We start from the raw sequence: 13,288 nt of genomic DNA, 5'->3' as shown, positions 1-13,288 counted from the left end.
TCCAATGAAGTTATGAATCAATACTTCATCGTTGATTTTTATTAGTACTCCTTGGAATCTATAGTGCGTACGACATTGATGCTCGAGGGACAGGTTGTGAAGTTGAGGTTTGCGGTGCGGATGTGGTTGTTGATGGTACTGGTGATGATGCTGGTGGTGCTGCTGGTACGGATGGTGCAGTCTGTGATGCCTGAAAGTTGTGCATCACATTTTCCAAAGTCACTACTCGAGCGCGAAGCTCGTTGACTTCTTCTATTACTCCAGAATAATTGGCGGTTCGGACAAGCAGATGAATAAGATCTAGAATTTGAGATAGTATATAATCATGACGAGATACTCTGGAAATGAGAGAGAAATTGGTATTATGAACAGGTTCGCCGGTAAGTGCTTCAGGTTCTTCGCTAAGAGGTGAATTTGATTGATGAAAAGGATCACCTTCTTCTTGTCTCTAATGATTAAGTAGGCTACGAACCCATCCCAAATTCATCCAGAATAGGTGATGGCTAATTGGTTAATCCATTCCGGTAACACTGCTTTCGGAGCTCGAGTGGAAATCCATATCGGAATAGCTATCGGAATCCGAGGGACTCAAACTAGTTGCGAGTTCCATCTTGTACGGTCAGATAAAGGATTTTTCGATTTAAAATGATTTTCGGATATCAGATGATATTCTAATTACATAGAATACCTATATAATACAGAAGATCGCGTAGATTATGGAAGAACTTTCGGAAGCTGTCAGGCAAAGTTTACAGTAACAGATACGCTAAGATGTGAATTTATCTATACACTATCTACGCAATAAGTGCAGGAAGACGTGTCTAGACTTAGGAATGATAAGCAGGAAATTTTCCACTAGGATTGATAAACAAAACTTATAATATGCAACTAAGGTCGAAGTCCAGACTCACTAATGCATCCTATCAACTATCAGTTAGATACACTAATGCAAGACCTGGTTCGCTAAGACCACCGCTCTGATACCACCTGAAGTGACCCGTCCTAATCCACCTGGACGAAGTCATCAACATTTGGTCCCATTGCGAGGTACTATCCGAAGTATGCCATGAATGACTCCATGTAATATCTTTAAAATGAGCAAATGCACTGCGGAAGATTTCTTTCAGACCTGAGAATAAACATGTTTTAAAAGTGTCAACCAAAAGGTTGGTGAGTTCATAGGTTTATCATAAATAATAAAATTCATAATTTTTGATAGACCACAAGATTTAAATGTGCATGGTACAAATTGGCCCGAATCCTACACCCACCTGTAATGTACATGCGATTTCCTTTAAATACAGTACACATATCTCGTGTACGAAATCATTTTTCATAAATCCTTAATAACCGTACACATATCTCGTGTACAAAATATCATACACATAACGTGTGTATAAAAATCATTCTCTCTATATATAACATTCACTTTGCTTTCTTTGCTTGGTAACCGACCTTAACATTTAATGCGCATCATAAATATCCCCAAAATAAATAGAACTTTTAGTCTGTAATAAATATATAAACCTCGAAGTACTAAACACCATGCCCACTAGCTCTTCCGTCTAGTGAACATTCTGGGTGGGGGTGTTAAACCCGGTAGCTACCTTTAGGATTCGCGTGAATTAGGGGCCATACCCGTTCCTAATTCTTAGGTTACCAAGCTATAATAATCGAGGAAAAAATATTCACATCAATTAGTGGCAATTATAACGTCCAACTAATTCAATAGTAATCAGCAGTACTCCTATCTATATAATAATTCATTCGAGGAATGTTTTGCTTGTGTCTATCTCGTCAAACATTTATAAAAGCATTTCATGTATTCTTAGTCCAAAAATATAAATTTCAAAGGCATTTAATAAAACAGTTGTAAAAACAGCGCATGTATTCTCAGTCCCAAAAATATAAAGAGTAAAAGGGAATCAAATGAACTCACGATACGATATTTTGTAGTAAAAATATGCATACGACGGTACTGAACAATGCAGGATTGGCCTCAGATTCACGAACCTATATCAGGTATATATATTAATACATATAATCGTAATTGAACAATTTATTTATGTTATTATTAATTGTTATTTTAGTATTTTATATGTTTCATTAATAATTTAACTAACTATATTTATTTTATGTATACTTTAGATAAATAATGTTAAAAATAATAATTTTAATGTTAAAAATAAAAATGATAATAATAATAATAATAATTATAATATTCATAAAATTAATAATAATAGTAATTTTCATAGAATTAATATTAATATTCCTAAAATGATAATAATGATAATAATAATAAAAATAATGATAATAATAGTAGTTTTTATTAAAGATGAAAAGTTTAATAATAATGATAATGAAAATAATAATCTTGATAATAATACTTAATACTTGATAATAATAATAATAATAATAATAATAATAATAATAATAATAATAATAATAATAATAATAATAATAATAATAATAATAATAATAAGAATAATAATAACAATCTTATTACTAATGATAATATTAATAATACTACTACTTAAGGATATTACTAGTAATGATAATAATATTAGTAATAACTATAATAGGCAGGACTTAAATCATATGCTAGACACGTGATGTGCATGACTAACATCTCAATTCTTAGTATTCAGTTCATATACATGATACATATCAACCTTATGATGCGGATCAATATGAAAATAGACTGATAAATTATATAAGCTATTAAACATCAAGTAGATCAACTCAAGTTACTAGCTGAAAGTTAATTATTACTTGGTTCTCATGCAATCATTAATTAAACACATTCAAACAAAGGATCTTCGACTAAGCCTAACAATATTAAATTTTATTATATAAATGTAACTCAATTTCAATAGATTTATCACTAACCATGTTGTTTTACTTACTTGCATGCAATCCAATTTAACAAGTCTGATTGGCTAGATCAAAATAAGTAGAATGAATCGAATAATAGAACATTGGATGAAGTGCTAATCAATCCTAAAATCAAGTTATCTAATCATTAAGCATGGCAAACAAGCATATTAAAACAAAGCAGATTCAAAACAATTTAAATAATCATCACAGAAACTCAGTTTATACAGATTTGGAAAAAACCAAAAACTCTACGGATTTAAGCACGAAGTCAGCGGCTTTATTCCAGTCAAGCCGGCGGCTTGGAGTGGTGAAGCCGACAACTTCATCTGATTCCCAGACAAAGTTGTTTTCATCCACGTTGTAGTGACCCAAACTTTTCCTTGTTTATATATATTAATTGAGATTGATATTTACATGACTAAATGTTTCCAACATGTTAAGCAATCAAACTTGTTAAGACTTGATTAATTGAAATAGGTTTCATATAGACAATTGACCACCTAAGTTGACAGGTGATTCACGAACGTTAAAACTTGTAAAAACTATACGATGACATATATATGGTTATATATATAGTTAACATAATTTTATTATAAGTAGGTATCTCATTAGGTATTTTAACAATGTGTTATATACATAAAAATGAGACTATTAAATTAAGAAACTCGAAAACGATATATATAACGATTATCGTTATAACAACGTCTTACTAATTACATATGAATCATATTAAGATATTGTTACACTATGTTTAATCATGATAAATGATAATTAAACATGTCATTATGTATATTAATAATGAACTACATACGTAACATATATGTAAGGACGTTTAACTGTATATATATCATACTAAGATATATTATATATCATAATATCATGATAATGAAACAATTTAACATCTCATTTAATATAATAAACATTGGGTTAACAACATTTGAAAGGACCCGTTCATATACATTATAAACGATTCACAATAGTTGATTACATTGCGAGGTATTTGACCTCTATATGATATATTTTACAAACATTGCATTCGTTTTTAAAAGACAAACTTTCTTTACATCGAAAATTGACAGGCATGCATACCATTTCATAATATCCACTATCCAACTATAAATTGATTTAATAATAATCTTTGATGAACTCAATGACTCGAATGCAACGTTCTTCGAAATATGCTATGAAAGACTCCAAGTAATATCTTTAAAATGAGCAAATGCACAGCGGAAGATTTCTTTAACCCCTGAGAATAAATATGCTTTAAAGTGTCAACCAAAAGGTTAGTGAGTTCATTAGTTTATCACAATCATTTATTTCCATCATTTTAATAGACCACAAGAATTTCATTTCCAGTTCTCATAAATATACGTCCCATGCATAGAGACAAAAATAATCATTCATATGGTGAACACCTGGTAACCGACATTAACTAGATACATATAAGAATATCCCCTATCATTCTGGGATCCTCCTTCGGACATGATATAAATTTCGAAGTACTAAAGCATCCGGTACTTTGGATGGGGTTTGTTAGGCCCAATAGATCTATCTTTAGGATTCGCGTCAATTAGGGTGTCTGTTCCCTAATTCTTAGATTACCAGACTTTAATAAAAAGGGGCATATTCGATTTCTATAATTCAACCATAGAATGTAGTTTCAATTACTTGTGTCTATTTCGTCAAACATTTATAAAAGCGCATGTATTCTCAGTCCCAAAAATATAAAGGGTAAAAAGGCAAATGAAACTCACCATACTGTATTTCGTAGTAAAAATACATATAACGTCATTGAACAAGCGCAAGGTTGGCCTCGGATTCACAAACCTAAATTAATTATATATATTTATGTGTTGGTCAATATTTGTCTAACAAATTAGGTCAAGTCATAGTGTACCACAATCCTAATGCTCGAGACTAATATGCAAAAGTCAACAAAAGTAAATTTGACTCAAAATAATTTCCAAAAATCTATACATGATTAATATATAGTTTAAATATCGTTGTTTTATATTTTTAAATATTTTTAAAAGATTTATTAGAGTAAATAATATAATTTATTTATTAATAAATAAAATTTTATATTAAATTTATATAATAAAATATACTTTTATATATATATTAAGTAATAAAATTTATAGGGTTCATTTAATATCATAAAGATAATATGATATGTATTATTAAAGTAAGTTATTAGACGTAGTAAAATATGTTTGTATCACATATTTATTTGATAAAATAATATCTATAATGATAGTAAGTAAAAGTTGTATTATTTTGTAATAATAATTATTATTATAAAAATATCAATATTTATAATTACAAGGATGACATTATGATAAAACGATAATTCTAATTATGATAACTTTAATATTTACGATAATTTTTAATATTATCTTTAAAATAATAATTCTATTTAAAATAATAATAATAATGATATTTTATAGTAACAATGACATTTCTATTAAAATGATAATTTTTGTTAAAATGATAGTTTTAATACTAACGATACTGTTAATAATAATAGTAATGATAAAAATAATAAGAACGATAATTTTATCTAAATCAATATCTTATAATATTTAAATTTCATCATGATACTCTTACTCATTATTTCCTAATCATTTTGTTTAATAGCTTTTAATTGTCTTTTATATCGTGTTCATAATAATGATAATAATAGTAATCAAAATAATTAGGTGTTACAAATATTTGTTTTAATTACACTAATATTAATAATGATAGTTACTATAACATTATTAACGATAATACTAATAATCATCTTAATGATAATATAGTAATAATAATAATAACAATAACAATAACCATTTTTAAATAATGATATATATATTAATAATGATAATAATAATAATAATAATAATAATAATAATAATAATAATAATAATAATAATAATAATTGGATAATAATAATAATAATAATACAAATTATAACTTTAACGATAATAACGATAGTAATAATAAAAAAAATAACAATTTTTAATGATAAATCCCTTTTATTGATAAAGATAATAATAATGATAATAATAAGATAAAACTAGAACGACGATAAAAACGACAATAATAATAATAATAATCATTTTTAATAAAAATATCGAAAATTCAATTGATTATAACTTCTAATCCGTTCATCGAAACCATTCGATATCTAAAGGAAAAGTTCTTAATTTTTCGCTAGCTTTTCAAGGACATGCATATCTTATACCTTATCTCAACCGCAAGTGTAACTAATTCAAGATTCAACCTAACCTGTCTAAGGGCAATATCAAAAGTACAAGCATGCATAATCCTAAATACTCGAGCACTAGTCAGGGATACACTATTAGTATGTAAAAGTTAAATTATGAGTACTCACGTATCTATATTGAGATTCAATATTGTAGGAAAGGTACGTAGACGCAATGGAAATGATAAACACTATATTGACCTCACGAGCATACCCATGAACCATACTCAATCACCTCCATAGCTATAACCCATAATTTCCTTAATCCTATCCTACTCGAAAAATAATTTCGAAATCACTTGGACATCACTCCGTCGTAATATTTTATGTATACTAATAATATCTTGAAATAATACGGAGTAAATATATATATGTAAATCGATTGAGAGAGTTTAGAGAAAAATATTTTCAAGTTTCTATGAAATAATGAAACCTATTGAATTCTATTTATAATAGATTTTTGAATTATTAAAGTGAATTATTAAAGTATGAATTATTAAAGTGAATTATTAAAGTATGAATTATTAAAGTGAATTATTAAAGTATGAATTATTGAAGTATGAATTATTAAAGTGAATTATTAAAGTATGAATTATTAAAGTAAATTATTAAAGTATGAATTACTAAAGTGAATTATTAAAGTTAAAGTAAAGTAAAAATAAAGTAAAGGTAAAGTTTAAGTATAGTAAAAGTATAAAACTATGTACGTATAATACGCGTATAAATATATATAATATTAATTTAAATCATTATAAATATTTAATAAAATAAAATTTAAATATTGTTATCTTTATCATACTAGTTAAGTAATGAGTTGTCAAAAGTGGTTCTAGATATTTATAAAAGTTATATACGTTTTAATAATAAAGTTCTTTTTAAACTGAAAACGTTTTTGTACGTTTGAAACTAAATAGATCAATCGAGTCTTTATGAGATTCAATCTTCCACTATCCTTTGTCTAGTTCTCAATGATTGATAATTTGTTCTTATTTATAAATCACTTTACCATTTTTCGAATATTGTTAAAATGGAAATATTTCTCAAATCAACGTGGGCCTTTCAACAGAGACTTGTAATCATAATTCAATATATCTGATAATTCAATCATCTGATCTTATCTTCTAATTCCATTGATAAACATTTTGAAACAGATACAATCATATAAAGTATTTAATCTAATATTTTGTTTACGTTTCAAGATATAATATATATACACATATACATATATAATCATATTCGTTTAATAGTTCATGTGGTCGAGGTTGAATGAATGTATGAACATAGTTTAAAATTCTTGAAATTTAACTTAACAAATATTGCTTATCGTGTCGGAAACATATAAAGATTAAAGTTTAAATTTGGTTGGAAATTTCCGGGTTGTCACAGTACCTACCCGTTAAAGAAATTTCGTCCCGAAATTTGAGTGGAATGGTCATGAATGATAATAAGTATGTTTTCATGATGCATACGGGCTGAAAATTAGAGTTTTATCATCAGCGAATAATTTGGATAAACAATCCATTTATATGAAGAGTACGAATGAAACTAACATAGAAGAGTGAAATGAGTAAGTGTAGATTCATCTTATCATTTGACGTAGATATGATTGATTCCCAGATTTCAAGGTATTTAAAGAAAATCTTCTTAATAAGCTTTGACTCTCTAGTAATCAAGGGAATTAGGATCTGCTTTAAATGCGATCGTCCATTTTAATTGTTCTGTCAGAGATTTTCTTATAAATTCACCTCGTTCGTTTCCTTACAACTCACACCTTCTGTTGATGCATTTTATGCAAGTCCCTAGTGAAATGTCCCGTTCTTATTGATTAAAAACGTTCCATATTAATTGATTTCGTTGCGAGGTTTTGACCTCTATATGAGACGTTTTTCAAAGACTGCATTCATTTTTAAAACAAACCATAACCTTTATTTCATAAATAAAGGTTTAAAAAGCTTTAAGTAGATTATCAAATAATGATAATCTAAAATATCCTGTTTACACACGACCATTACATAATGGTTTACAATACAAATATGTTACATCGAAATCAGTTTCTTGAATGCAGTTTTTACACAATATCATACAAACATGGACTCCAAATCTTGTCCTTATTTTAGTATGCAACAGCGGAAGCTCTTAATATTCACCTGAGAATAAACATGCTTTAAACGTCAACAAAAATGTTGGTGAGTTATAGGTTTAACCTATATATATCAAATCGTAACAATAGACCACAAGATTTCATATTTCAATACACATCCCATACATAGAGATACAAATCATTCATATGGTGAACACCTGGTAACCGACATTAACAAGATGCATATATAAGAATATCCCCATCATTCTGGGACACCCTTCGGATATGATATAAATTTCGAAGTACTAAAGCATCCGGTACTTGGATGGGGCTTGTTGGGCCCGATAGATCTATCTTTAGGATTCGCGTCAATTAGGGTGTCTGTTCCTTAATTCTTAGATTACCAGACTTAATAAAAAGGGGCATATTCGATTTCGATAATTCAACCATAGAATGTAGTTTCACGTACTTGTGTCTATTTTGTAAATCATTTATAAAACCTGTATGTATTCTCATCCCAAAAATATTAGATTTTAAAAGTGGGACTATAACTCACTTTCACAGATTTTTACTTCGTCGGGAAGTAAGACTTGGCCACTGGTTGATTCACGAACCTATAACAATATATACATGTATATCAAAGTATGTTCAAAATATATTTACAACACTTTTAATATATTTTGATGTTTTAAGTTTATTAAGTCAGCTGTCCTCGTTAATAACCTACAACTAGTTGTCCACAGTTAGATGTACAGAAATAAATCGATAAATATTATCTTGAATCAATCCACGACCCAGTGTATACGTATCTCAGTATTGATCACAACTCAAACTATATATATTTTGGAATCAACCTCAACCCTGTATAGCTAACTCCAACATTCACATTAGAGTGTCTATGGTTGTTCCGAAATATATATAGATGTGTCGACATGATAGGTCGAAACATTGTATACGTGTCTATGGTATCTCAAGATTACATAATATACAATACAAGTTGATTAAGTTATGGTTGGAATAGATTTGTTACCAATTTTCACGTAGCTAAAATGAGAAAAATTATCCAATCTTGTTTTACCCATAACTTCTTCATTTTAAATCCGTTTTGAGTGAATCAAATTGCTATGGTTTCATATTGAACTCTATTATATGAATCTAAACAGAAAAAGTATAGGTTTATAGTCGGAAAAATAAGTTACAAGTCGTTTTTGTAAAGGTAGTCATTTCAGTCGAAAGAACGACGTCTAGATGACCATTTTAGAAAACATACTTTCACTTTGAGTTTAACCATAATTTTTGGATATAGTTTCATGTTCATAATAAAAATCATTTTCTCAGAATAACAACTTTTAAATCAAAGTTTATCATAGTTTTTAATTAACTAACCCAAAACAGCCCGCGGTGTTACTACGACGGCGTAAATCCGGTTTTACGGTGTTTTTCGTGTTTCTAGGTTTTAAATCATTAAGTTAGCATATCATATAGATATAGAACATGTGTTTAATTGATTTTAAAAGTCAAGTTAGAAGGATTAACTTTTGTTTGCGAACAAGTTTAGAATTAACTAAACTATGTTCTAGTGATTACAAGTTTAAACTTTCGAATAAGATAGCTTTATATGTATGAATCGAATGATGTTATGAACATCATTACTACCTTAAGTTCCTTGGATAGACCTACTGGAAAAGAAAAAAATGGATCTAGCTTCAACGGATCCTTGGATGGCTCGAAGTTCTTGAAGCAGAATCATGACACGAAAACAAGTTCAAGTAAGATCATCACTTGAAATAAGATTATTATAGTTATAGAAATTGAACCAAAGTTTGAATATGATTATTACCTTGTATTAGAATGATAACCTACTGTAAGAAACAAAGATTTCTTGAGGTTGGATGATCACCTTACAAGATTGGAAGTGAGCTAGCAAACTTGAAAGTATTCTTGATTTTATGAAACTAGAACTTTTGGAATTTATGAAGAACACTTAGAACTTGAAGATAGAACTTGAGAGAGATCAATTAGATGAATAAAATTGAAGAATGAAAGTGTTTGTAGGTGTTTTTGGTCGTTGGTGTATGGATTAGATATAAAGGATATGTAATTTTGTTTTCATGTAAATAAGTCATGAATGATTACTCATATTTTTGTAATTTTATGAGATATTTCATGCTAGTTGCCAAATGATGGTTCCCACATGTGTTAGGTGACTCACATGGGCTGCTAAGAGCCGATCATTGGAGTGTATATACCAATAGTACATACATCTAAAAGTTGTGTATTGTACGAGTACGAATACGGGTGCATACGAGTAAAATTGTTGATGAAACTGAACGAGGATGTAATTGTAAGCATTTTTGTTAAGTAGAAGTATTTTGATAAGTGTCTTGAAGTCTTTCAAAAGTGTATGAATACATATTAAAACACTACATGTATATACATTTTAACTGAGTCGTTAAGTCATCGTTAGTCGTTACATGTAAATGTTGTTTTGAAACCTTTAGGTTAACGATCTTGTTGAATGTTGTTAACCCATTGTTTATTATAACAAATGAGATGTTAAATTATTAGATTATCATGATATTCATATATATAATATATCTTAGTATGATGTATATACAGTTAAATGTCGTTACAACGATAATCGTTACATATATGTCTCGTTTCGAAATCATTAAGTTAGTAGTCTTATTTTTACATATGTATTTCATTGTTAATACACTTAATAATATATTTACTTATCATTTAACATAATTAACCAAGTGTATCAATATCTTAATATGATTCATATGTACCTAGTAAGACGTTGTTATAACGATAATCGTTATATATATCGTTTTCGAGTTTCTTAAATTAATAGTCTCATTTTTATGTATATAACTCATTGTTAAAATACCTAATGAGATACATACTTATAATAAAAACATGTTAACTATATATATAACCATATATATGTCATTGTATAGTTTTTACAAGTTTTAACGTTCGTGAATCACCGTCAACTTGGGTGGTCAATTGTCTATATGAAACATATTTCAATTAATCAAGTCTTAACAAGTTTGATTGCTTAACATGTTGGAAACATTTAATCATGTAAATATCAATCTCAATTAATATATATAAACATGGAAAAGTTCGGGTCACTACACTACCTACCCGTTAAATAAATTTCGTCCCGAAATTATAAGCTGTTGAAGGTGTTGACGAATATTCTGGAAATAGATGCGGGTATTTCTTCTTCATCTGATCTTCACGCTCCCAGGTGAACTCGGGTCCTCTACTAGCATTCCATCGAACCTTAACAATTGGTATCTTGTTTTGCTTAAGTCTTTTAACCTCACGATCCATTATTTTGACGGGTTCTTCGATGAATTGAAGTTTTTCGTTGATTTGGATTTCATCTAACGGAATAGTGAGATCTTCTTTAGCAAAACATTTATTCAAATTCGAGACGTCGAAAGTGTTATGTACAGCCGGGAGTTGTTGAGGTAACTCAAGTCGGTAAGCTACTGGTCCGACACGATCAATAATCTTGAATGGTCCAATATACCTTGGATTTAATTTCCCTCGTTTACCAAATCGAACAACGCCTTTCCAAGGTGCAACTTTAAGCATGACCATCTCTCCAATTTCAAATTCTATATCTTTTCTTTTAATGTCAGCGTAGCTCTTTTGTCGACTTTGGGAGGTTTTCAACCGTTGTTGAATTTGGATGATCTTCTCGGTAGTTTCTTGTATAATCTCCGAACCCGTAATCTGTCTATCCCCCACTTCACTCCAACAAATCGGAGACCTGCACTTTCTACCATAAAGTGCTTCAAACGGTGCCATCTCAATGCTTGAATGGTAGCTGTTGTTGTAGGAAAATTCTGCTAATGGTAGATGTCGATCCCAACTGTTTCCGAAATCAATAACACATGCTCGTAGCATGTATTCAAGCGTTTGTATCGTCCTTTCGCTCTGCCCATCAGTTTGTGGATGATAAGCAGTACTCATGTCTAGACGAGTTCCTAATGCTTGCTGTAATGTCTGCCAGAATCTTGAAATAAATCTGCCATCCCTATCAGAGATGATAGAGATTGGTATTCCATGTCTGGAGACGACTTCCTTCAAATACAGTCGTGCTAACTTCTCCATCTTGTCATCTTCTCTTATTGGCAGGAAGTGTGCTGATTTGGTGAGACGATCAACTATTACCCAAATAGTATCAAAACCACTTGCAGTCCTTGGCAATTTAGTGATGAAATCCATGGTAATGTTTTCCCATTTCCATTCCGGGATTTCGGGTTGTTGAAGTAGACCTGATGGTTTCTGATGCTCAGCTTTGACCTTAGAACACGTCAAACATTCTCCTACGTATTTAGCAACATCGGCTTTCATACCCGGCCACCAAAAATGTTTCTTGAGATCCTTGTACATCTTCCCCGTTCCAGGATGTATTGAGTATCTGGTTTTATGAGCTTCTCTAAGTACCATTTCTCTCATATCTCCAAATTTTGGTACCCAAATCCTTTCAGCCCTATACCGGGTTCCGTCTTCCTGAATATTAAGATGCTTCTCCGATCCTTTGGGTATTTCATCCTTTAAATTTCCCTCTTTTAAAACTCCTTGTTGCGCCTCCTTTATTTGAGTAGTAAGGTTATTATGAATCATTATATTCATAGATTTTACTCGAATGGGTTCTCTGTCCTTCCTGCTCAAGGCATCGACTACCACATTTGCCTTCCCCGGGTGGTAACGAATCTCAAAGTCGTAATCATTCAACAATTCAATCCACCTACGCTGCCTCATATTCAGTTGTTTCTGATTAAATATATGTTGAAGACTTTTGTGGTCGGTATATATAATACTTTTGACCCCATATAAGTAGTGCCTCCAAGTCTTTAATGCAAAAACAACCGCTCCTAATTCCAAATCATGCGTCGTATAATTTTGTTCGTGAATCTTCAATTGTCTAGACGCATAAGCAATCACCTTCGTTCGTTGCATTAATACACAACCGAGACCTTGCTTTGATGCATCACAATAAATCACAAAATCATCATTCCCTTCAGGCAATGACAATATAGGTGCCGTAGTTAGCTTTTTCT

The sequence above is a fragment of the Rutidosis leptorrhynchoides genome, chromosome 11 (assembly GCF_046630445.1).
Source record: "Rutidosis leptorrhynchoides isolate AG116_Rl617_1_P2 chromosome 11, CSIRO_AGI_Rlap_v1, whole genome shotgun sequence".
Taxonomy (NCBI): domain Eukaryota; kingdom Viridiplantae; phylum Streptophyta; class Magnoliopsida; order Asterales; family Asteraceae; genus Rutidosis; species Rutidosis leptorrhynchoides.
Note: the sequence above shows the minus strand (reverse complement) of the source record.